This window comes from Schistocerca gregaria, chromosome 3, assembly GCF_023897955.1.
Source record: "Schistocerca gregaria isolate iqSchGreg1 chromosome 3, iqSchGreg1.2, whole genome shotgun sequence".
Lineage (NCBI taxonomy): Eukaryota > Metazoa > Arthropoda > Insecta > Orthoptera > Acrididae > Schistocerca > Schistocerca gregaria.
Window position 1 is genome coordinate 276,589,244 of NC_064922.1, and position 25,959 is coordinate 276,615,202.

Here is a 25,959-nt window from a genome sequence, read left to right on the forward strand (position 1 = left end):
TTCTCCATCACTAGTTTTGGATGAATCGATAAACAGCCTCCACTTTTCCTTTTTGTATTCAATACCAAACTCATTCATCAGACTGGGAATGTCTGAGCAGTACACTAAGTCACCTTGTTGTTGAAAAAACTTGGCAAATTGATGCTCTCTCTTTCTATACATGTATATGATGGTTTCAACTGCCAATAAGTTATTTCCTTTTTATCTAGAGCCAAGCAATTCAACTTTCCCTTTCGTTAAGTCCAGTTCCGTACCAAATCATTAAGCTTGGTCTGAGTAAACAATTTGGGCTCTCTGTATTACAATCGAACTATCCTAATCTAGTTCATCCAAATTTGATTGTACATCAGAAAATGCTTCTGTTGGAATAGAATTTAAATCATCTGGTGGTTCAGGAACCGGCAAATCTACACCATGACCTACTGGTTGGATGGTTAGGGTAGCTTATTACCTTCTTGGTTTTCGAATTATGACCAGTAATATCAACACTCCAAAAGTAGGAATCATCGGAATGATTTCTTGGCTCCCTCCATGTCATAGGAATAGCAAATCTAAAGGCTTTTTTTTCTCCTTTTTGAACCATTTTCTCAGATCTTCAGCTCACACATAGCATACCTTATCAGGCGCCCAAAATTTATGTTGATCACCAAGTTTAGATCCAAAGTATGATAGGTAATCCTTTTTCACAAAGTCTGTAATGTTTCATTGGTGTTTTTTAACCACAAATTCACCACAAATATAACAAAAACTGGCAGCAGAGGTTTTACAACCATGATTAGACATTGTACTGAGTAGATGTATAGGAAACGGGAATTTGAGGTTAGGCTGACAGTAAACAAAACAGCACCTGTTAACACAAAAATAGAATCGACCTTTTTCTTGCCAGCAAATTTTTTTCAGCAGTGCTACCAATGTCATCTACATTCATTACACATCCTTTTTAAATTATTTTAACTATAAAAAAGCTTTTAAATTCTTTGAAAAATTGATTAATTTAGTAAATTTAACTGTAAAATGTGAAGAAATGGTGGGTGATACAGTTTTTTTAAGTATCATATTTGGATTTCCTACTCCAAGAAACATAAGAATAAAGTATTTCCAACAAAAAAGTTTTTCAGTCATTGGCCTGCGAAAGTGTTGTCAGTCAGTCATTCAAGTAACCGCTTACAACTAACGGAAGTTGTTTAAGACGGCAGTAGAAATTCGAACCGAATAGAGTTTAAAGGAGCAATATTTCACTGCCACTCCAGGGGCGGTAATTTCTAATCAACGTGATGGTATATAAGTTTATTAGAAGATCAATATGCTATAGGTGCACATTTCATTAACTTCCATTTAATGATAGGAATAAAATGACAAAGCATTTTTTAGCGCAAATTGGAAGATTAATTTTCATTATCATATGAGCTTTAGCATACGCCAATGGCCTGGAATCGGAATATGCTCCACCAATGAAGGTGAAAAATATGATGTCTTCTTAATAATTAGAACAGAAGTAATGCCAGACAAGAAGTAAACGGACAACTAAAGCATGGACAAAGGGCGCCGGAAGATGAATGTGTTTTTAAAGGATACCATTTAAGGTGGAGGGAAAGTAATACGGAATGAATTTTCAAGAACTTTTACAATATGTTTACTGAGGATCAGTAAAACTGAAACTGAAACAACGCTGTCATTCTTCTACTTCACAATGGAGAAGGCTGACTTGATATAAAAAGAACTATACACCTATCAGCCTTGTCTCCATAAAGTGTAAAGTTTTCAGTAAAATCGTCGACATAAACTGATTTGGCATTAGAGATATTTTTGCAAAGTCATGAACGGAATTTTAGAACAGAGCAATTAATCTGTACTATAAATTTTCATGCGATTAATGCATGTTGAAGAAACTTTCGAATCACGTATTTTACAAAAGCTGTGTTAACAGAAACAAAGTACTGATCCAACGTATGTTAGGGTAAAATATATACATTAATATTCTTCTTTTTCTCGTGAACCTGCAAGGTGGAGGTCTCGCTCACATTTTCTGCGTTCTTAATGACAGTCTCTTGAGTCCCCTGCCACCATCTTACACTCATTAATTGTCTCGATCGTCCTCTCTGTCTTTTTCTTTCCATTGTTACGAAGTAGTGAAATGGGATGAATGACTGAATAAATGGATAGCGTTGTAGCTCCTCCAAGCAGTGACTCTTTTAATTAGGGTCCTTTTCTTTCCTACTCTTCTTAGTACTGTTTTATTTGAGATTCTTCAAACCATGGCATCTTCAACATTCTTTCCTGTCCTCCTCCGCGTCCAGGTAAATCGAATGTTACAGCTGCCAGTAGACACCATCAAGAGAGTGGAACACATACAACTGAAAGAGGAGGAAGGTAAGGATGATTTCAGATCCCTAAACTGGGAATACTAAGAAGGATAACGAGTTAATGGAGCACATCTGAACCACCTTCATTTAATGACGACAGTGCACTTTTTGCCTCTAATACAGATAAAGCTCAACATTGAGTGGTAGAATTTTATGGAGGTAGTATCAAAGTACACCTCGGAATCAGTTATAATAAAACTACATTAAAGTGTAAGGAACGCATGTGAAATAACATTGCATAATTAATCCTGAATTATAGAACCAGCTGATTGATTTCTGTATTAGCCTAGCTGGAGATAAAATCTAGCTGCACCCGATACTCCACAAACACAATAGCAGTAATTGGCTGCAGTGATTCTGATAAGGTAAACCGTTTTTAAAACTAACTTTTCGATATCATTCAAATGGTAACTTTACAGTCAGTATATTTCACCAGTTTTGACAAATCACAGTGGAACATAAGAAAAGCATTCAAAGACTGGACTACTGGAGCCTATGACCTCGTTGTTTGGTTCCCTCTCCCAAAATCAGCAAACTGGGCTGCTCAGCGAGCCCAGGAGATTTGCACATTGAAAGTTAGAAGGAGGTGCTGAAAAACAAACAAATCAGTGAGGGAACAGATAGGAGTGGAACTGTCGTTACTGTGCACGGGAGAGACGAGGGTAGATGGATGGAAAAAGGAAAAGTGAAACTGCCGGCTTCCAAAAGAGAATATTGGGGCGCTGGTACAGTAGAAAGCTGATGACCCACTGATCAGCCGCAAAATTATGAACAGCTGTTTGATAGCTTGTTGTACAATTGAATGTTTCAAGATCCCTACTCTCAGAGCTGCATAACACACATGACAGCGGCGCCGTTCCACCCGCTCTCCAGTGGTAATGGCCGGAAGCTTGTCCGCACCTATAAGTTGCAGATGCAGAAGGTGCTTGCAGCCGCAGCCATGACCGAGGTCATGACCGTTTCATAGCCTCCTACTGGACAACATCGATACAGTGGAAAAGAGCACTCTGGTCTAATTTCTGCATGTCTGACTACACCAGAACCCCTCGGACCTCGTGAGGACTTCAACAGGCTCTCGCTAGTCCTAGCTTCACCCAAGCCACTCGCTGGTCACAGACGTTTGAGCTCACACCTGTGGGAAGTCCCACGGCGGATAACAGGTGTCATCAGAGCTTCCCAGGGTAGGAATATGTTGACAGTGGACGACAATGGCGCCATCCTTATAGGACGCACCACCCAGATATGTCCATGTTCAGTGGCTTCCATCTTGAGATAACCACCACCAACACCGAGCCAACTCGATGCGACTTGAGATACCTCCTAGATCCGCATTGCCAGATTCAGCGTCTTTGGAACATGTTTCTCATGCAATGGAATTCTTTTTCAACCCGAGAACCACTGACTTTGAGTGTGGATACACAGGCTGAAACACGAGGTCCAATTGACTGCAGCTTAAGCACCAGCGCCGTACTGCAAGTACAGGGCTCAGCGACAACGAACCTTTAGCTGGGTGCCTACTTTCCTCTAGCAGTGCTGGAATCACGATATCGTCAGGGAAATTTCCGGCCCTGCGTGCCATTTACAGAGATGAGGGGTTTTGTATCTCTGGCCTACAATAGCAACGTCGGTCCCTGTGGTATGCGCTGTCAACGACTATTCTCACAGCTGATAAGAGGCGCCAAACCAGACATAAAGTCTGAGTAACAGGCTGCTGCAAGACACTTTTAATTGTGCTGTGCTAAACTGTATATCCCTCTTACACCGTGCTTTCGTGACGTGGTTATTTAATGAATTTTACCTGGACTACGTTTTGGACTTTGAAATACAGGTTATTGATGGATTAGCTTGAACCTGAACAAACTGGATTATTTTCGTACAGTGTTCTAAGATGACCGAGTGTGGACTGTAATTATGAACTACCAAATTGCTACTGTGTGTCTGTGTTCTCTGTTTAATATAGTATGCGTTCCACTGTAGCGGACATAATACTCACGACAGCAGCAGGCGAACAAACGACCAACTTCGCCGTTTCCCAGATGCTCGTTCCGACTAGCCGAGCCATAACATTAAGTCTTTTGTCTAAGTCGCTTGCATAGGTAGATTTCCCCATTTCTCACCTATATCGTCGCTACAATAACTGCTCATCTCTCTCTTCTCCGATCATTTACTTACCGCGTCACGTGACTTTAACACCACGAGAAGACTGTCAACATCGCAGGGGCCATTATGATTCGGCTCATAGGCATATATGGTAGTACAAAACACGCAGGGTGTAGATGATTATATATTGTTGAAGAGGCCTTTACTCATGAATGACTATCAAATAGTTGATAATTATCCAAGTAACCCGTAGAAAACTAATATATGGTGGTCATTAGGGATCAAGTGTCTTAGTAGATTAATACTCTCCTTTGTAAATTTTTCGGACAAGTGACAGAAAATTGGTGTGAACTGCAGGAATCACAAATGAATTTCTGTTTTGGCAATATAACAGAAAAGCAATTAAAGCTACATTCCATGTCATTTGCCAATAAATGGGAGATAATAAATCTCAATTAATTTTCACTTTTGTTTTCCACCTGTCCATGTGTTTTTAGAGAGTAACATTTTGTCGTCATGTATCGACATACAGTGGCCTGGTGCCCGGCTTTTGAAAAATTAAATCAATTGCGTATCATATCAACGAGGGGCAAAACAGGTTAAAGATAAAGTTTCCGTCCACAGTGTTTCATTCTGATAATATTTCAGTTTCATATTTTGCCAGTAAAAGTCCGTTCGATTATCTACAATGCTGTTATTTAGACTTTTCAGATTTTTATTCGGAATACCTATTTCAGAGTGAAAGCTCCATTATCAGAGTGCCCATCATGACATAGCGAGGCAGTCGTAGCTGAAGGAGGTTAGATTGTTACGAGGGCTGTCCAGAAAGTAAGTTACGATCGGTCGCGAAATGGAAACGACTTTGAAAATCCGATAAAGCTTTGCAAAGATGCGTTGGTCAGTGACTCTAGTATGCCTCTAGATAGAATTATGGTGCTCTTTTCATTCCTGAGCTCTTAGTGAGCGCGTAAAGATGTTATAGAAAATAGTGTCTCCCGCCAAGTACGAAGGCCTGGTGAGAATTTTCCCCTGAAGCTATGCAACCAACATAACATAACTGTCGTGCGGTTTCTTCTTCTAGATAATTCTCAGCCTCATTCTGCAGGGGCAATGAAGATGTTCCTGCATCGTTTCAATTAGAAATGGTTGGTTACCCACAATACAGCCCGTAATTGTCTCCCACTGAGTTTCATCTCTGCTCAAACGAACCGCTGGCTATGAAGACAACATTTTGGCACAAACAACGAGCTTTAGGCCAGCGTAGACAACTGGCGGCTGCCTTCTATGATGAGGGTATTGGAAAGTTGGTACAACGCTACGACGAATGTCTGAGTCAGAACGGCGACTACGTAGAGAAGTAGCTGAAAGGTGTAGCTAACTGTTACAAATCAAACATTTCTGATTTTCACTGTGATTTTCATTTCGCGGTCAATCGTAACTTACTTTCTCGACAGCCCTCGTATATGAATGTACCGATATAATAGCTCTTAGTTATGCGAAAATCATAGTCTCTGTCAGTAATCCTGTCCTTCCAAAGTAGTACATCTACAGACTATAGTTACTAGTTAATATCCACCGTGAAATAGATTGTTTATTTCCATTGTTTCCATATCTCAGTTTCTTAACGATTTATATAGAGTGAAAACTAGACAAGGTACAATGAAAAGGTTCGGAAACCGATTCGTGGAATTAATAACTATTTCAAAAGAAGTGACTGGTTGCAGTTTTCTGTATTTATGAAGAACGCAACGTACTTCAGATGCGGCTGGTTTACCAGGTTACGACCGAAGTTCCTGAATTCGCATCCAGGAAACTCATACTGAAGAAGCTTTTACTCCGAAACTTTTGTTGGAAGGAAAAAACTTAAAAACTGAAATTCAAACAGGTGAAACGAAGGAGAACCGAGAATTCTGCTGAAATATCGCTGGTTGCGGAAATGAGTGTAAGAGCGTTAGATAAAATTGGCCCTCCAAACGTTGTAAAAGACGATTCGTTCCACAGCGCACCCAAGAGATCAAAGAACAGGAAGTGTTAAAATCCAGCACTTTCGGGTTTGATGGAAATTAATTTGTGGCTCATTTTTGACTATTTTACCACAATACTGGACCAATTATTTTCAGTTTTACAATCTTGATATCAAAATAATAATCAACATGAGAAATAAATCCCAAAATACTAATTTATTTCAAAATAATCAAGTTTCTTTCGGGTTTTATCCACCGTACTGAATCCATCATGTAGCCGTATCTTGGTACATGATTCTTTATCAGCAAGATGAAAAAGTCTAGTATATTGTTTTTCCGTCGATGCTGACTGAAGAATTGAATTTTTGCTGTGTTTTGGGAAATATGACTCATTGTGTGCAGGCAGTTATACTCCTAGTCAGTGTTAACGTTTCCCAAGACTGAAGAACTCCCATCTGCGACAATTCCTGCCGCTAGTTGGAAACAACGTGATTAGCCACGTTGTAGTGTGACATCCAAAGGAGTGGAGAAAACAATATAATAATGTGAACAAAAGACAAGGACACTAAATTCAATTGAAGTGCAATATTTTATAACGATTTAGTCATTAATTAATTACTGCCAAATTATAATATTGATATTCCGTATTTTCGGAACTCGAGAAAGAGAAAGAGAGGGAGGGGGGGCTTAACGATATTAGACAATGTTATTCACTGGATACTGATCTATTTTTGGGCTCTTCTCAGTTTATAATTATTAATTTTCATCAAGATGAAGGTGACCGTTGCCTTGAGGTATTTGGTAGTTAGGACCAACGAAGTAAGGTAACCACGCAAAGCGACCTAGCGTTTGCGGGATCTTCCATTTGGATATATATATATATATATATATATATATATATATATATATATATATATATATATATATATATAATGCCAGACACGATAGTATGCTTCTTCCTTCGTGGTATCAAGTCTTTAGGTAGCACGTAGGAGGGCCACTTTGTCCCACCTTCTTGGTTTCTGGGTAAACCAAAACGTAACGTCCACATCTTGGTGTCTGCCTACTCTACACTAGTCATCATGCTCATGGCCATGCTGGCCGAAGTCTTTAAATGAGATCTCCCACAATGAAAGTATAGTAAGAACCTCTGTATAGATAGTAACATTTATTACATAAATGACCTTAGAGGTACACCCGATCGGAAGTAGAGTTGCTTGCCTGCATTCTGCTGCCATATGTCACGATGCTACAGTGTAGAGGTCAATAAGGAAGATATCATGCACTGCTTCTGCTTCTCGTTGCTCGTATGTCTCTTCCGCACTCAAACAAACCTTTAGCGATCCTCTAAGTATGAGGAAATATTCATTACGTAACCCTTTTCGTTTAATTTGTGGTTGGTTAGTACGCATGTGTTGGCGACCGTGTGACAAATATGACACTGAGACACCTGCAGGAGTAAAGGTATGACACAATTATTCCGTTCCCCAAGCCTCTCCTACGCCACACTTCTTGCAAATAGGCCAATCGAAGAGCTTTTATGGCAACAAGCGCCCATTTTTATCTGCCAATATTTTATCACGGTTAAAATGAAATAGCTAACTAATTTGCACCCCCACAATTGCCGTTTTGTCAGCAGCCACAGAAACCACATAATGCGAGCAGGGGAACACACACACAGCTTTGCGAGCATTTGCAGAAACTACACAGTTTTATCAGCATTCATAGAACCCACATAGGGTGTATCAAAATTAATGACGTAAACGCATACAGTTGAAAGTACGTTGTACTAGAAGCAAAAAAGGGGCTCAATCAACATAGGGTCGAAAATGTATACCTTAAAATCTACGAGCAATTTTGCTGTGAAATAAATCTCTTCTACTACAAGTTATTTGCTTTCCACGGAATATAGCCATCTGCGGACTGCTAATTTGACTATCGTATCAGTTGCAAGGCTTTGGCCGACCACGAATTTCATCACAGGACCAAACAGTTGATGGTCCGGACTGTATGGTGGACGCTAGAGCACCCAAATTTAGCTATTTGACTACGAACGTGAGCAACAACACGAGGGCGAGCATGGTCATGAAGAAGTTTGACACCGTCCGCTTTAATGTTGTGGTGTTTGTCACGAAATGTTTAGCTAGTGCGATAAGGTTCTCCAGTTGCACTCGCCGGTCGTTCAAAATTACTGCCTCAGTGGCTCGACATTATGCGGAGCTGTAGCTGTTGCCGGCTTCCCCGAGCGTGGCGAGTCACTAAGGTTCACACGGCCCTTTGGGGAAAACGCACACCACCTGGAGGCACTGCTACTGCCCACATAGGCGTCCGCATACACGCCACGCATGTCTTTGCGAATTTCTCTCGGTTGATGCCTTTTGGCCCACAAATATCGAACTATACACTTCGTTGTTCTTTTCAAGTTGACGACAGTAAATGCGAACCATTTTTGTTTCGTAGTTGGGGCCTCCCTCACTAGAGCTGCACATGGAAACAAAATACCCTCTGTAGCGCAAACTTGGAACTATATCGTCATGAAATTTCAACATTCCAGCTGCAGTACCAGGGGTGAAAAAAATTACTGTGCGCTACTTTCCGATGACCCCCTGTGTACACACATTACAAAAAGTTTTGCATTAATCCGGTTCCCAGAACTACTGAAGATAGACGTTGACAGTAGATATTGTTACAGCCACAGTCTCTTCGACTGTTCAGATATGTCACTACAGCCAGCCGGTGTGGCCGAGCGGCTCTAAGCGCTTCAGTCAGGAACCGCGCGACCTCTACGGTCTCAGTTTCGTATCCTGCCTCGGGCATGGATGTGTGTGATGTCCTTAGGTTACTTAGGTTTAAGTAGTTCCACGTTCTAGGAGACTCATGACCTCAGATGTTAAGTCCTATAGTGCTCAGAGCCATTTGAACCATTTTTTTTATATCACTACACCCTCCCAAAGATGTAAATAACTATGCATGGGCTGCGCCCATTAGACCTCCAGGGGGCCCGACAGCTGATCAGCTCCAGTCATTCCACCAGGAAGGAGGCACACGGCTCGTGTTATCTGTAGTTCAATCATGCCTAGACATTCAGTACCGCTGTTCCATCGCGTCCGCATTGTTACTTTGCGCCAGGAAGGGCTCTCAACGAGGGAAGTGTCCAGGTGTTCGGAGTGAACCAAAGCGATGTTGTTCGGACATGGAGAAGATACAGAGAGACAGGAACTGACGATGGCATGCCTCGCTCAGGCCGCCCAATGGCTACTACTGCAGTGGATGACAGCTATCTGCGGATTATGGCTTGGAGGAATCATGACAGCAACGCCACCATGTTGAATAATGCTTTTCGTGCAGCCACAGGATGTCGTGTTATGACTCAAACTGTGCGCAAATGGCTGCATGGTGTGCAACTTCACTCCCAACGTCCATGACGAGATCCATCTTTGCAACTACGAAACCATGCAGCGCGGTACAGATGGGCCCAACAACATGCGGAATGTACCGCTCAGGAATGGCATCACGTTCTCTTCACCGATGAGTGTCGCATATGCCTTCAATCAGAAATCGTCGGAGACGTGTTTGGAGGCAATCCGGTCAGGCTGAACGGCTTAGACACACTGTGCAGCGAGTGCCGCAAGTTGGAGGTTCTCTGCTGTTTTGGGGTAGCATTGTGTGGGGCCGAAGTACGTCGCTGGTGGTCATGGAAGGCTCCGTAACGGCTGTACGAGACGTAAATGCCATCCTACGACCGATAGTGCAACCATATCGGCAGCACATTGGCGAGACATTCGTCTTCATGGACGACAATTCGTGCACCCGTCATGCACATCTAGTGAATGACTTCCCTCAGTATAACATCATCGCTCGACTGGAGTGGCCAGCATGTTCTTCAGACATGAACCCTATCGAAAATGCGTGGGATAGATTGAAAAGGGCTTTTTATGGACGATATGGCCCACCAAACACTCTGAGGGATCTACGCTGAATCTTCGTTGAGGAGTGGGACAATCTGGATCAACAGTGTCTTGATGAACTTGTATATAGTATGTCACGACGAATATACGCATACATCAGTGCAAGAGGACGTGCCATTGGGTATTAGAGGTATGGGTGTGTACAGCAATCTGGACCACCACCTCTGAAGGTGTCGCTGTATGGTGGTACAACATACAAAGCTTGTTTTTCATGAGCATTAAAAGGACGAAAATGATGTTTATGTTGATCTCTATTCCAATGTTCTGTACATGTTCCAGAACTGTCGGAACCGAGGTGATGCAAAACTTTTTTTGATGTGTGTATATGTACGACTGCGTTGTTCTCAAAGTCATAGCTCAGTATTTTACCATCTACTGAACTGAAACAGCCTACAATTTTATCAGCCAGTAAAACCAAACAGCCAATTAGTATGTTCCCCATAGCCACCTTTTTCCATGTTCCCCCGTTTGGAAATGACTGAAGTTCATTATTTGTTCCCTACTTTATGCAAGGTACAATGGATCCACAAATCAGATATCATAATGATATTCCCACATCTAAATTGTCTGTAATACTGCTCTATAACAGTATAAAACGCACATGGCTTACTTATTGTCTCTACTGGTCTAGCTAACAGATTACGGTGTACTTGACGTCCAAAACACGACTGTGGACTACGAAATTAAGTGCCACGATGTTATTCCACGTCTAAATTGTCTGTTATACTAATTTACAAGAAAACACGATTCAAAACTTTAAGATGTATGGTGTGCCTGACCCTGTGGAACAACAAGGAATATTTTAGGTGCGCTCTATTTTACTCTGTGCCAATCACTCGTACGTGGAATAAAGTACCACACAGCTTGAGAAAAAGTTGCTGTGTTGTTTTTAACAATATTGCTCAATGTGATAATCGAGCAATAAAAGTAAATGAAAGTTGACTATTGTAGAAATAAACCTTACCGATAAACAAGACAGAAAGGACTGTAAACAATGTTCCATCTGCCAATAGTTCTAATTATTTTCCTAAAAACTATGTGGGCACTGTTAACACAGATTACAACAAGGACAACAGCTGAATTAATGATTACGTAACTGATTGCACGTGTACAGGGCGTTCGGGAATTTTAGTTACAAACTTCTAAGCCTTGTAGAGGGGGGTGAGTACATAACAATTTGAATGGGGACCCATGTCCAGAAACGTACGGTTTCTGTGACACAGCCGTTTGAAAATATGTTTGTTAGGTCGGTTTCGACGGGGTAGTCATGGTGGAAGGTCTTTACGTCTGATTGACTGATGTCATTTAACCTGTGCCATACCTTTTTTTGGTCATCAGTCTACTGACTGGTTTGATGCGGCCCGCCACGAATTCCTTTCCTGTGATAACCTCTTCATCTCAGAGTAGCACTTGCAATCTACGTCCTCAATTATTTGCTAGACGTATTACAATCTCTGTCTTCCTCTACAGTTTTTGCCCTCTACAGCTCCTTCTAGTACCATGGAAGCCATTCCCTCATGTCTTAGCAGATGTCCTATCATCCTGTCCCTTCTCCTTATCAGTGTTTTCCACATATTCCTTTCCTCTCCGACTCTGCGTAGAACCTCCTCATTCCTTACCTTATCAGTCCACCTAATTTCCAAAATTCGTCTATAGCACCACATCCCAAATGCTTCGATTCTCTTCTGTTCCGGTTTTCCCACAGTCCATGTTTCACTACCATACAATGCTGTACTCCAGACGTACATCCTCAGAAATTTCTTCCTCAAATTAAGGCCGGTATTTGATATTAGTAGACTTCTCTTGGCCAGAAATGCCTTTTTTGCCACAGCGAGTCTGCTTTTGATGTCCTCCTTGCTCCGTCCGTCATTGGTTATTTTACTGCCTAGGTAGCAGAATTCCTTAACTTCATTGACTTCGTGACCATCAATCCTGATGTTAAGTTTCTCGCTGTTCTGATTCCCACTACTTCTCATTGCTTCGTCTTTCTCCGATTTACTCTCAAACCATACTGTGTACTCATTAGACTGTTCATTCCGTTCAGCAGATGATTTAATTCTTCTTTACTTTTACTCAGGATAGCAATGTCATCAGCGAATCATACCATTGATATCCCTCACCTTGTATTTTAATTCCACTCCTGAACCTTTCTTTTACTTCCATCATTGCTTCCTCGATGTACAGATTGAAGAGTAGGGGCGAAAGGCTACAGCCTTGTCTTACACCCTTCTTAATACGAGCACTTGGTTCTTGATCGTCTACTCTTATTATTCCCTCTTGGTTGTTGTACGTATTATATATGACCCGTCTCTCCCTATAGCTTACCCCTACTTTTTTCAGAATCTCGAACAGCTTGCACAATTTTATATTGTCGAACGCTTTTTCCAGGTCTACAAATCCTATGAACGTGTCTTGATTTTTCTTTAGCCTTGCTTCCATTATTAGCCGTAACGTCGAATTGCCTCTCTCGTGCCTTTACTTTTCCTAAAGCCAAACTGATCGTCACCTAGCGCATTCTCAATTTTCTTTTCCATTCTTCTGTATATTATTCTTGTAAGCAGCTTCGATGCATGAACTGTTAAGCTGATTGTGCGATAATTCTCGTACTTGTCAGCTCTTGCCGTCTTCGGAATTGTGTGGATGATGCTTTTCCGAAAGCCAGACTCATAGATTCTACACACCAACGTGAATAGTCGTTTTGTTGCCACTTCCCCTAATGATTTTAGAAATTCTGATGGAATGTTATCTATCCCTTCTGCCTTATTTGACCGTAAGTCCTCCAAAGCTCTTTTAAATTCCGAATCTAATACTGGATCCCCTATCTCTTCTAAATCGACTCCTCTTTCTTCTTCTATCACATCAGACAAATCTTCACCCTCATAGAGGCTTTCAATGTATTCTTGTACGTTTGTACTTCCTCCTTTCATCAATCAATTGAAGTATTTCTTCTGTTACCCATGGTTTCTTCGCAGCTACCTTCTCTGTACCTATGTTTTCCTTCCCAACTTCTGTGATGGCCCTTTTTAGAGATGTCCATTCCTCTTCAACTGTACTGCCTACTGCGCTATTCCTTATTGCTGTCTACAGCGTTGGAGAAATTCAAACGTATCTCGTCATTCCTTAGAACTTCCGTATCCCACTTCTTAGCGTATTGATTCTTCCTGAATAATGTCTTGAACTTCAGCCTACTCTTCATCACTACTATATTGTGATCTGAGTCTATATCTGCTCCTGGGTACGCCTTACAATCCAGTATCTGATTTCGGAATCTCTGTCTGACCTTGATGTAATGTAATTGAAATCTTCACGTATCTCCCGGCCTTTTCCAAGTATACTTCCTCCTCTTGTGATTCTTGAACAGGGTATTCGCTATTACTAGCTGAAACTTGTTACAGAACTCAATTAGTCTTTCTCCTCTTTCATTGCTTGTACCAAGCCCATATTCTCCTGTAACCTTTTCATCTACGCCTTCCCCTACAACTGCATTCCAATCGCCCATAACTATTAGATTTTCGTCCCCCTTTACATACTGCATTACCCCTTCAATATCCTCATACACTTTCTCTATCTGTTCATCTTCAGCTTGCAACGTCGGCATGTATACCTGAACTATTGTTGTCGGTGTTGGTCTGCTGTCGATTCTGATTAGAACAACCCGGTCACTGAACTGTTCGCAGTAACACACCCTCTGCCCTACCTTCCTATTCATAACGAATCCTACACCTGTTATACCATTTGATGCTGATGATGACATTACCCCATACTCATTTGACCAGAAATCCTACTATATGTAGAGTGAGCCTTTGCATTTCCCCTTTCAGATTTTCTAGTTTCCCTACCACGTTCAAGCTTCTGACATTTCACGCCCCGACTCGTAGAACTGTCCTACCTCTCTGATCTGATTCGAGCCTCATTCACGTGTCACTGAATGTTAGAGCAACATGGTTGAGTACACGTTTGCAGAATGCACTGACGTGATCGTTCGAAAAAGAGAATCTCACCGTAATGGAAGAGCTTTCAAGATCGTTCTATACAACGTCCTACTCCACCGAATACCCGTTACGCCATAATTATGCAACGGCTTCATGAATCTGCAGCTTCACTTTAAGCAGACGTGGCTGTAACTTCAGGGGGACGCCGTACGCCCGATCTGGACGAGTCCGTACTGCATGACATTGAAGAGAACCAGTCAACCAGCACACGTGCAATTTCTTTGGCTATTGATGAGTGGAACTGTAAAACAGATGATGTTCTGGGTCACGCCTAATCAATTACCTGTAAAAGTGAACGCGTTGCCAACGTATTTGCAAATAGTTGTAGCATGGAAACTGTACGTTTCCGGAGATGAGTTCCAGTTCAGCCGGCCGTGGTGGCCGAGCGGATCTAGGCGCTACAAGCTTAAACCGCGCGACAGCTGCGGTCGCAGATTCGAATCCTGCCTCGGGCATGGATGTGTGTGATGTCCTTAGGTTAATTAGGTTTAAGTAGTTCTAAGTTCTAGGGGACTGATGACCTCAGAAGTTAAGCCCCATAGTGCTCAAGAGCCTTTTGAACTACTTTTTTTTCCATTTCAAAATATTACCTGCTGAGTCCCTTCTAAAAACACAATTTACAACGATGGGCCGTCTGGATGACGCAACCCAGGCTGCTGATAACTAAAGGGTCGGTATTGCAGTGGACATCGTAAGTTGGCATTATCAACGGAAGATGACAAAGGATTTGTACTGCAAGATATGACTGACTCTGAAAAGTACTGGAAAGTGGGTATGTGAAAGCATAGAAACACCCCCCCCCCCCTCCCTCCTTCATTTCTTACCTATGGGTAGGTTTATTGAATTCACGTATTAAAACTAATGTTTATTGTATTAATTCATTCAAGTGACATGTAATTTCTATTATGGGACAGCGTAAGTTAGCCCTGTTGAACTGTGCGTTGATTGATATTGACGGAGACCGGCCGCGGTGGTCTCGCGGTTCTAGGCGCGCAGTCCGGAACCGTGGGACTGCTACGGTCGCAGGTTCGAATCATGCCTCGGGCATGGATGTGTGTGATGTTCTTAGGTTAGTTAGGTTTAAGTAGTTCTAAGTTCTAGGGGACTAATGACCACAGCAGTTGAGTCCCATAGTGCTCAGAGCCATTTGAACCATTTGATATTGACGGAGGTTTTCTTTCTGTCACATCTTTGACGTTGTTATTTAGCAGCAAGTATTACAGAAACCCGTTAAAGGACGCTCCATTCTCTACCTGGCTAATTTATTAGCACGGCGCTTGTGTTCGGTCTCAGTGTGTACCTTTCTGGATGCCTTGAAGTATTTCCGCTGTCACTTACCTGCACGTATGGCCGCACGCTGTTCCCACTATCTCGTTGGAGCAGAAGCACTGAGTGTACTGCATTTGAGGAGACGAGCTGTGGTCGGAAGAGACGGGTTAGTGACAGACCAAGGCCATCTGCGCATAAGGAAGTAACGAAAATGAACGAAAACGATTAGTTTGAGAAGCATGTTAAAACATACTTTTTCAGGTGTTCAGTGTTATACAGCGAATGACGTGTGTTTGCATAAGGCGAGCCTTAGGTAAATTTGTTTAATTTCCAAAGCTTCTTTGGTTTCTTCAGTGTCGTGGCAGTGGGGTCTGCCTCTAGTTGTATTTCTACTGTGATCAAGTCACAGGTCACTGCTATTGTTTTTGATGTATGTATGTCCTTCCTAGTCTGCGTATTATCCCAATTGTGCTTCGCATTCGGCTTTAATTAGATTTTTATAAATATTTATTAGAGCTGAATTTTTTTTAGTTTACGTGCTTTATATACAGTCGAAAGTTCTCTGTTTTAATAGGTTTATTAGTGTAAATGTTTTATCATTTCATGTTTTTTGAAAGTTTTTTTTTCTAAATGTTGCAGTTGCCAAGTTCAGCTACTTTACTGCGTGAACTTATCGTTTTACATCATTTTACAAGGTGATGTGTGCATCCATTCTTGATGACAGAGCCTCGCTCCCGATTGTAAACTTCCTGGATTAATGAACATTCTTATGAATTCTTAATATGCGAGGTAGGAATGTTTTCAGTCCCGGTAATTATTCTTAAGCCCCATGATATTAACTTGGACAGAGTTTATTGTTTTGGATGATGTACTGGTTTAAAAAGCAAATTAATTTGTTTCTTTACGATAAATATTTTCTTGTTCTGGCAGTTTCAACTCCCAGCTTTTCATTCTCACCCTATCTACTATCAGTAGAACAAAACAAACATTTTCTACTGCAAGATGAATATCCTAGCATGGGGCCTCTATAATATTTGGCTGACACTGAAAAGTAGTTGATAACTTAGCAACCCTCATTTTTTCACCTGTTAAAACTATTGTTCAGTTCGTTGTTTCATCGAAGCGTCTTACACTTTCCATTGTGCTACAATGTAAATCAGTCATCACCAAACGTTTCCTAATGTGTAAGTTACATCAATATTACCAATATGTGAGCCGCTTGTGTTTTGTACTGTTGTAGAACAAATATTCACTAATTATGAATAATAATACAGTTTTTTTGTTCCGTAACGGGGTATTTCACTTTGCTACAAAATTTGAACGAGTGTCATGACCAGGTAATCTTAATCTGTAAGTTACAACAGAAGTGTCAATAAGTGAGTCACACGTATTTTGCACTGTCACAGACGAAATCTTTACGTATATTGCAAAATAAAATGGACAATTTTGGGCTTCTTTAAAATATTGTTTTACTTTGGCAAAAAGAACGAATTTTCGTCAGCAATCAGAGATCGAACTTTCCTCTAAGGCGTTACAAGTCCTGAGAACTAATTCTTTCAAGCAAAATGTACAACCATCATGTTGTTTATGAAGTTAACATGTCGTATTTGGTGCTTTTCGTAGTCATGCGTAAGCATCACAAAAATATCCCGATCAAGTCGTAAACTGCATTAAACATATCGCCAAAACCCATTACTTTTAACACAGTTCGTTGTCCCAAAACGTCGGAAAAATGGAATGTTGGTGGCTAAACGTGATATAGATGTTGGTATTATTTCGTAGTTGATTATGGAAGGGAAAAATTTAGTCTGTAAACATTTTAGAGAGTGTAGATACCATAATTCCAATCGATAAATATTACAGTTCTCTTGAAAGCTTGTTTTTGCACATCTAGTGGAAAATTACCTTAAGTAAGCCTAAGATGGCCTAATATAGAAAATTAGCCAGTAAGTATCACCAATTACAGTTTTCTATTGTAGAACACGATGTATTATCCCCCCCCTCCCCCATAAAATGACACTATGTTGAGGTACTACTGAAAATGAAACTTCCAAAGCGTCAACTAAAAGTTAAATCTTTGTACCATCGTTAACGTAGACCCAAGTAAACATGAAAAGAACAGTCAGTCATTAGTGCCTCACCTGCTCAGCGTATTATTTTAGCCACATACTATTCGACAGAAGTAATACAGACAGTCTAGACATTGTGACGCTCAATTTGAGGGTCTACAATCGTGTTTTAGGCGTCAAGTGCTCCTAAACTGTTACCTAGATCAACAGACATAGCCAGGTTTTAGCAGATCATAGTAGATGATACCCCTCTGATCGCACCAGAGCATTGTCTACTTTCCAAAGCTTGCAGTGGCTGTCGATGGTTTGCCTGGATTCACTAATGATTTACAGCGCTTAGGATTCACAAAATATATCCATTTTTCATCAGCTGTCTCTATTTGATGGAGAAACGACTTGTATTTGGCGAACAGAATTTCAGATGTGGTCTTTCGATTTGCTTGCTGTCTTTCATTCAGTTCGTGCGAAACCCATTTTCTCGCTTTCTGAACCTTTCCTATAGTTCTCAACCGTATAGAAAAGGCTTTCTGCATGACATTCAATTGTTCCGCGAGTTCCTGTTGAGTTTGACTGCCATCTTCACCCAATAAGGCCTGCAATTCCTTGTCTTGGAACTTTTTTCGGTGGTTTACTTCTCTCGTCATTTCTCACGTCAAAATAACCACTTTTGACTTTTTTGAACCACTCGAAACATTGTATTTTCCCAAGAGCATGTTCGCCGAAAGCTTCGACAAGCATTCGATGCAATTCTTTAGCAGTTTTCTTCAACTGACGACAGAAAAGTAATGCTGTCGGCAAATCGTAGTTCGTAGGCACTATTCGACTTGCTTACAGGTTTGAAACAGATAGCTATGTATGGAACTTGGGTTGTTGTGTGTTGACATTAGTCGTCAGCCGTTACAGGAAGCAGATGGCGCTGCAGACGCGGTCTCACTAGCTCTACACTCCCAGCTAGCACCATCTATAGGAAATTCCGGTTTCATATTATATATATATATATATATATATATATATATATATATATATATATATATATATTTATTGTGTGTGTTATCTTAGGAGCTCTCTGATTGGCCTGTTAGCAAGAAAGGGACATGGTGTAGTAGAAGAGAGGGGAGGCTGAGGGGTGGCGTCATCCGACTACAGTTCCTCTTGACATATCACTGGCTAGCTGATGGTTTAAAGTCATATTTGGCCCGAAGTCCCCTCCGCCCTCCTACTTTTGATAAACAGTGAGATATGATGACTAGTAGTAGTGCACTGCAGCCTCTTCCCTCGATTTCAATGTCAAATGTTTTTCGAAGTCATGTAACTATTAGCTAAACAGTACATTTGAGTTGCTGGGTTACATCCCAGTTCTCCTCATTCTTATGATTGTAGCATGCTCGTCCGTGTTCACTTACATTCCATGATCAACCTTGATTAACCCATGTTGAAACTGACTGCTTGATTCACGTTCCTGCGAGGTCGCTACGGTCGCAGGTTCGAATCCTGCCTCAGGCATGTATGTGTGTGATGTCCTTAGGTTAGGTAGGTTTAAGTAGTTCTAAGTTCTAGGAGACTGATGACGTAAGATGTTAAGTCCCATAGTGCTCAGAGCCATTTGATTCACGCTCGTGAGTACGATGTATCCGAGGCTACACAAGGATTTAATCTCGTTCTTTGTATTCCACTTGTTAGAGGAACTTGTTTGGGATACATGTACTGCCAAGATTTCTCAAATAGGCTCAAGCTGGTTCATTCTGCAGGCCATTGAAACTGCTCAATATCACCCTTCTCAGGAGGTGATTTTTTCAAAATTGGGTATTGTTCAGCATATACAGCAGTCACTGTTCAGTATTTTATGTTTCATGGCACGCTGGCACTGATCAGCTGTGAACATAGAACTATTGTGATGACGCATGTCAACACCTCTGCATGGTATCCACCTTAGTGGTACCGTCGCGTTACCACATGAACTGAAGGTAACGCAACAAGCAACGAACCAGACATTCCTGTGACTATACTACTATTTGTAAAAAGTGAATCACTCAGAGGTAACGGTCTGCAACACGCCATTATAAGAGGACGTGCTGAACAGCGGAACCATGATAAGGGATCTAAATAGCACAGAGGTGGCGCCCTCTGCTGTGTAACTGGACAGACCAGTGTTATCCAATGATCAGTCAGTGCGCAGCCGACGTACGCAGTATAAACATGTAACCAAGTGCCACTATGCCTCGCCAATATCACAGGATGGAATATCGGGATGCGTGTGCGTTCGAAAGTAGCAGAATGATGATTTGTGGTAGGCGGGTCGGTCGTTCTGTGAGTTTGTGACTCTTACAGGGCATGCTGCTTCAAGAGTGACGCGTATGTGGAAGCAGTGGAGGGCCGTACAGAGCGCCACGGGGTCCTCGACGACACAATGTTGACCACAGAGCGAGATAACCTCATCTTGTCCACTTGGCCGTAACAGCTTCGTTGACAGTGTTGGAGCGACGTTGGAGCACTACAACAGGTGTGGACATGTCTTCGTCGACGGTTCGACACCGTGTTCTGCGTGTCGAAATTGTGGCAAGCATGCCACTGCGTGGCCTTCCTTTGATCAGAACCCACCAACGCGACAGACTGCAATGGGGGCTTGCAGGAGTGGCCGAGCGGTTCTAGGTGCTACAGTCTGGAACCGCGAGACCGCTACGGTCGCAGGTTTGAATCCTGCCTCGGGCATGGATGTGTGTGATGTCCTTAGGTTAGTTAGGTTTAAGTAGTTCTAAGTTCTAGGGTACTGAAGACCTCAGATGTTAAGTCCCTTAGTGCTCAGAGCCATTTGAACCAACTGCAATGGGCACATAGACGCCGACAATGGCGTGCTGGGTGGTAAAATGTAGTGTTTTCGAACGATTCGCAGTTCATCTTGTCCTACAGTGATGGCCGCATACATGTTCAACGCCACCAAGGTGAGCTCAATCAGGTAGAATGTATTGCTGAGTGGCATAGCAGAGAAAATCTAAGTGTGATAGTTTGGGCACCATTTCCTATAAATTGCGAACTCACCGCCTACGTCTAGAGGGCAATGAGATCAGCTGTCAATCCATCAGCGAGGTTTTACAGCCCGAGGCACTGCCCCTGCTGCCGGCTGCTCCACATGCCATTTTTCAGCAGAGCAACGCCCAGCCACATGTGACGAGCCAAGTGAAAGTCTTCTTAGAAGAAAGACAGATACCACTGCTTCCCTGGCCTACCCGATCACCTGACATGTCACCAATGTAACGTGTCTGGGACATTGTCGGTCGACAAGTTAACCGTTCAGGTACTCATGCAGCCGTAGTTGGTGCCTTCTGGACGCGCTTACAAGCCACTTGGCAAAGTATTACCCAACAAACATGTTCAGTCGCTCTAATGGTGCTGATTGCAGCATTTTGACGCTACTCCATACTGAATTTCCACAGTTCCAGTGGGTAAACATGTTCTCTAACGCTAATCATTTGTGTAGTGTCATGTCTCTAAAAGGTGGAATAAATTTCATTGAGGTCACATCTCCCTATCTTGGTGGTTCACTTTCCCCAAACAGCAGCGTATGTACACGGAACAGTTCTGATATCGTATTAAATATCAGCGGGTCTGTGTTGTTGATATGTCTTCAATCATGGTCTTTATTAATCAGTCAAAAGCATCGTAATTGATGTTGTGATTTTTGTAAATGTTCTTCAAGAATTCTCCTCGAAGATAAGGCTTCATCTTACAGTTAAGTGATTCAGGGACAAAGATCCGTACTCCTAAGCATACAGTCGTCAGATCTTTGTCATGCATAAAGTCTCTTACTGCGAAAATTATGTTGCGTTATTTCTCATTTAAGAACCATTTCACGGTATTCACGTACACCGATTTTGTTTGTGGAGTGGTACATCTGTTAGATCATCTGCTCACGCCGTTCTATTTAACGACATACACGAGAAAAATCTTAACACAACATTGCGCTATTCATGAAAACAAACAAACTTTCCAGGAAATGAATGCAATCTAACCATCTTCCTACTCCTCTCACCCACACTTCTGAACGAAGTAATTCCAGACATCATATGGAATCTCCCTTAGAAATTATAAATATTGTTTCATATTTAACATGTGGCGATTCATGTTTAGAGCAATTTAGTAAGTAATAAACATTATCGATGATGTATTGCATCCGAACGAGTAGATTATATTAATATGCCTCGGATTGGATAATTTGCTTGATTGAGATATGTAACACGCCAAAACCGCAGTCATGCCGGAAATGTGGGTTCTTTTTAATTCCATTTATCTCTCTAATTAGACCAGCAACCCTGAATACACTCAATTATTCATATTCAAATAGATATTAACTCTTATTTACTCCATTAAAATGTATACACAAATTATCATTTGCTAATTTTATATTTTATTGGCACTCATTTGAAATGAGCGTAAAGCATGTAGTAAATTAGATTGCTCCTATATTGGTTGTGTATTCACTATAATTCATTAAATAATATTTTTACGGTACGTTTGTTTTATTACTAGCCAGCTTACTAACTTCATTTTGAGTCATAATTCCAGTTACCTTAAAAAACTGTTGTAGTAAGCCGTTATTGAGTTAACTCATGTTATTTGATAAAATCATAAAAATAAACTGCTAAAAAATGTATTTACCACCTGTACTCTGTCAAACGCTTGGCTGGTCCTAGATTCTGTGGGACGGGAAAATAAAAAAAAAAGCCCAATGAAAATTAACGAATAAGTTTATTCTGAAATAAAAACAGAACAAGTGCACGCCTTTGCACATCCGTGAAATCAAGAGCAGCTGCTGGGTAACAGTGGGTACCATATTGCCCCTGCCCGTGCATTTTTATATCCGTCGACCCACTATGGCTCAATGTCCACAGGACAGTGCAGCAATCGCTGCTCAGGTATGACTTCCTCTCCGTCAGCGGTCCTGAGATCATATGTTGTGTGGTAAATCATCCATGTTGTCTTGTTGACAAAACCACGTCCTTGTCACCAAAAGCTCAATGTGTAGTTCTGTTATGTTGTTCCTGAGATCACTACGAGCAATAATTTATAGGAAGCGATCATCAGCAGCTGTTGCTGAGCTCCAGCACTGACAACATTGCACGATACGCTTTAGACAGTTATGTACCGAACAAAGTTGTGAAGGATGGAAAAGAGCCGCCGTTGCTTGACAACCGCGGTAGAAAGCTGCAAAGTAAGCAAAAGAGAGCTTCACTGCAAATTCAAAAGCAGCCAGAAACTCACAGATAAATACGAAGTAAACGAAGCCAAAATTAACATAAGTGGAGCCATCCATGAAACGTTCTCCGGATGTTAAATTTAGATACTATCTACTGACTTGACAGAAAATCCCGAAAAGTTTTGGTCAAATGTTATATCAGTAAAGGGATTGGAGCCGGCTGTCGAAACACTTTGTAATCGTAATGGCATTGAGACGGAGGATGACACAAGGACAAAATAATAAACGTCCTTTTTTTTTTAACAAAACTGTTTCACAGAGGGAGACCGCACTGCTTCCGCTCTAAATTGGGGCACGAACAACAAAGTGACATATGGAAATAAGTGACCTAGACCTAACGGCATTATATGCAGAGTATACGTAAGAACTTGCCTCTATTGTGCCAGCAGTGCAACTCTGGAGGAGCGAAGCGTTCTTAGTGATTGGTAAAAAGCGTAGGTCATTCCTGTTTTCAAGAAGAGTTCGAAGAGACGCGCAGAACCATGGGCCTATATTTCTGACGTCGTCTTCGAATATATTTTATATTCCCGTATTGCGACATTTCTGGAGACTGAGATCTCCTCTTGTAGGAATCCACATAGGTTTTTGCACAGGTAGACGCTGTGTTCGCTGACTTACGGAAGGCGTTCGATGCAGTTCCACACTGCCACGTAATGAACAAAATACGAGCGTATGGAGTGCCAGACCAACTGCGTGATTATATGGAAGAGCTGCTAGCAAACAAAGTACAGCACGTCATTCTCAACTGAGAGAACTCTTCCGACGTAAAAGTAACTTCGAGCGTACCCCAAGGGAGTGTTACGAGTATAGCTTTTCGCTATATATGTAAATTACCTAGCAGACAACACCGGAAATTCAGTGAGGCTTTACGGATAATTCTGTTCTATATAGAGAAATTTCACCCTAGCAAATGGTAGGGAAATGAAGGAAGACCTGCAAATCCTCGATGCTCGGTGCAGAGAATGACAGTTGACCCTCAACATATCTAAATGTAACGCATTGTGCACGCACATTACAGAAAGACTTATTGTATTATTACGTGATTGCAGAACAATCTGTGGAAGGTGTTACTTCCATAAAATATCTAGAAGAACTCGTACGGGGCGATTTAAAGTGGAGCGACCACACAAAACTAATTGCAGGCTGAAGAATTCATTGGAAGAACCTTCAGGAAACGTTGTCCATCTACAAAGGAGCTACCTTACAAAACACTCGTTCGACCAACACTAATATTGCTCGTCAATGCGGAATCCTTACCAGACAGAACTGATATAGGAAATAAGGAAGATCCAAAGCAGAGCAGCAAGTTACGTCACAGGTTCATTTAGTAAGCGCGAGAGCGCCACAGAAATGCTAACAAGGGAACCTCCCCATCGCACCCCCCTCAGATTTAGTTATAAGTTGGCACAGTGGATAGGCCTTGAAAAACTGAACACAGATCAATCGAGAAAACAGGAACAAGTTTTGTGGAACTATGAAAAAAAATTAGCAAGGAGAGTATGAGCGCAGGAGCGCCGTGGTCCCGTGGTTAGCGTGAGCAGCTGCGGAACGAAAGGTCCGTGGTTCAAGTATTCACTCGAGTGAAAAGTTTACTTTTTTATTTCCAGACAATTATTATCTGTCCGTCCGATGCAAGGTAACTGCGCCGTAGTATGGGGACGCTACACCTAAACAAACATCGAAACACACGACGTCAGTCGACTACAGCGCACGGAAGAGAGAGTATTCCTGCTGACGAGGTTCCCTGGCTGGCATTTGACTGTTCGCTACTTTGGACGAGAGTGCATTAAATACGTGAGATGTATTATGTGAGCAGTATGAATCCAGCAAATATAGGTCGCGGTTCCCATCGGAGAAGCACGCCCTTTTGTCTACTAATCGCACGGTTTAGCGGTGCGGTCGCAAAACACAGACACTAAACGTATTACAGTGATCAGAGACGTCAATGAACGAACGGACAGATCATAACTTTGCGAAAATAAACTTTTCGCTCGAGGGAAGACTTGAACCAAGGACCTCTCGTTCCGCAGCTGCTCACGGGACCACGGCGCTCCTGAGCTTAAGCTATCCTTGATGTTGCCTATCTTTTTTCATAGTTCCACACAATTTCTTCCTGTTTTATCGATTGAGCTGTGTTCAGTTTTGCAAGGCCTATGCACTGTGCCAACTTATAACTAAATCTGAGGGGGGGGGGGGGGGGGTGATGAGGAGGGTCCCTTGTAAGTCGGCTCCAGTCGCAGAAGGTGCGAGAGAGGCGTTCTGCATCATGAAGGTGTGGTTTACTGTTAAAAGTTCCGCGAGCGTACGTCCCTGAAATTCAAGAGCAATACATTTATTTCTCCTACGTACATCTCACGAAAGATCGATTCTGATAAAATTAGAGAAATTCGAGCCCAGAAGGATGCTTACTAGCACGCATTCGCGACGGGAACAGGAAAAGGGAAGTACACTTGTACACGAAGTTCTTCCCGCCACACACTATAAGGTGGCTTGTGGAGAACAGATGTAGATGTAGACGTACAAGGTGATCACAAACCACCGTTAATCCCTATTGCGTATCCAGATATTCATAGATGGTCGCGTATTATTAACGTAGGATCATTTCAGAGGATAATTTTGAGATGACTATTCTGTATTATTTATTCCTGGGTGTCTGTGTGTTCTAACAACCCTACCACAACAAAAGATCAAAATTTAATAATGATTGTGGTGTTGCTCGAGTTGCTAAATACTGCATTTTCGGGCAACAACAAAGTTATTATGTTGCAGGTGTCATTAGAGCACAGTTAATAAAGTCATTTCATGTAATAATGAATAAACTAGGCACTCATCTTCTCGTGTTTCCCACGCTGGTCTCGTTGTAGAATCATGGCTCAATCGTCGAAAATCTAGGTGGTGATGATTCCAAGCTCGGATGCAAAGAGGCCTAGGTTTTATTCTGCTATATTCAAAAGTTTTGTAGATGCGCTTCACAAACGATTCT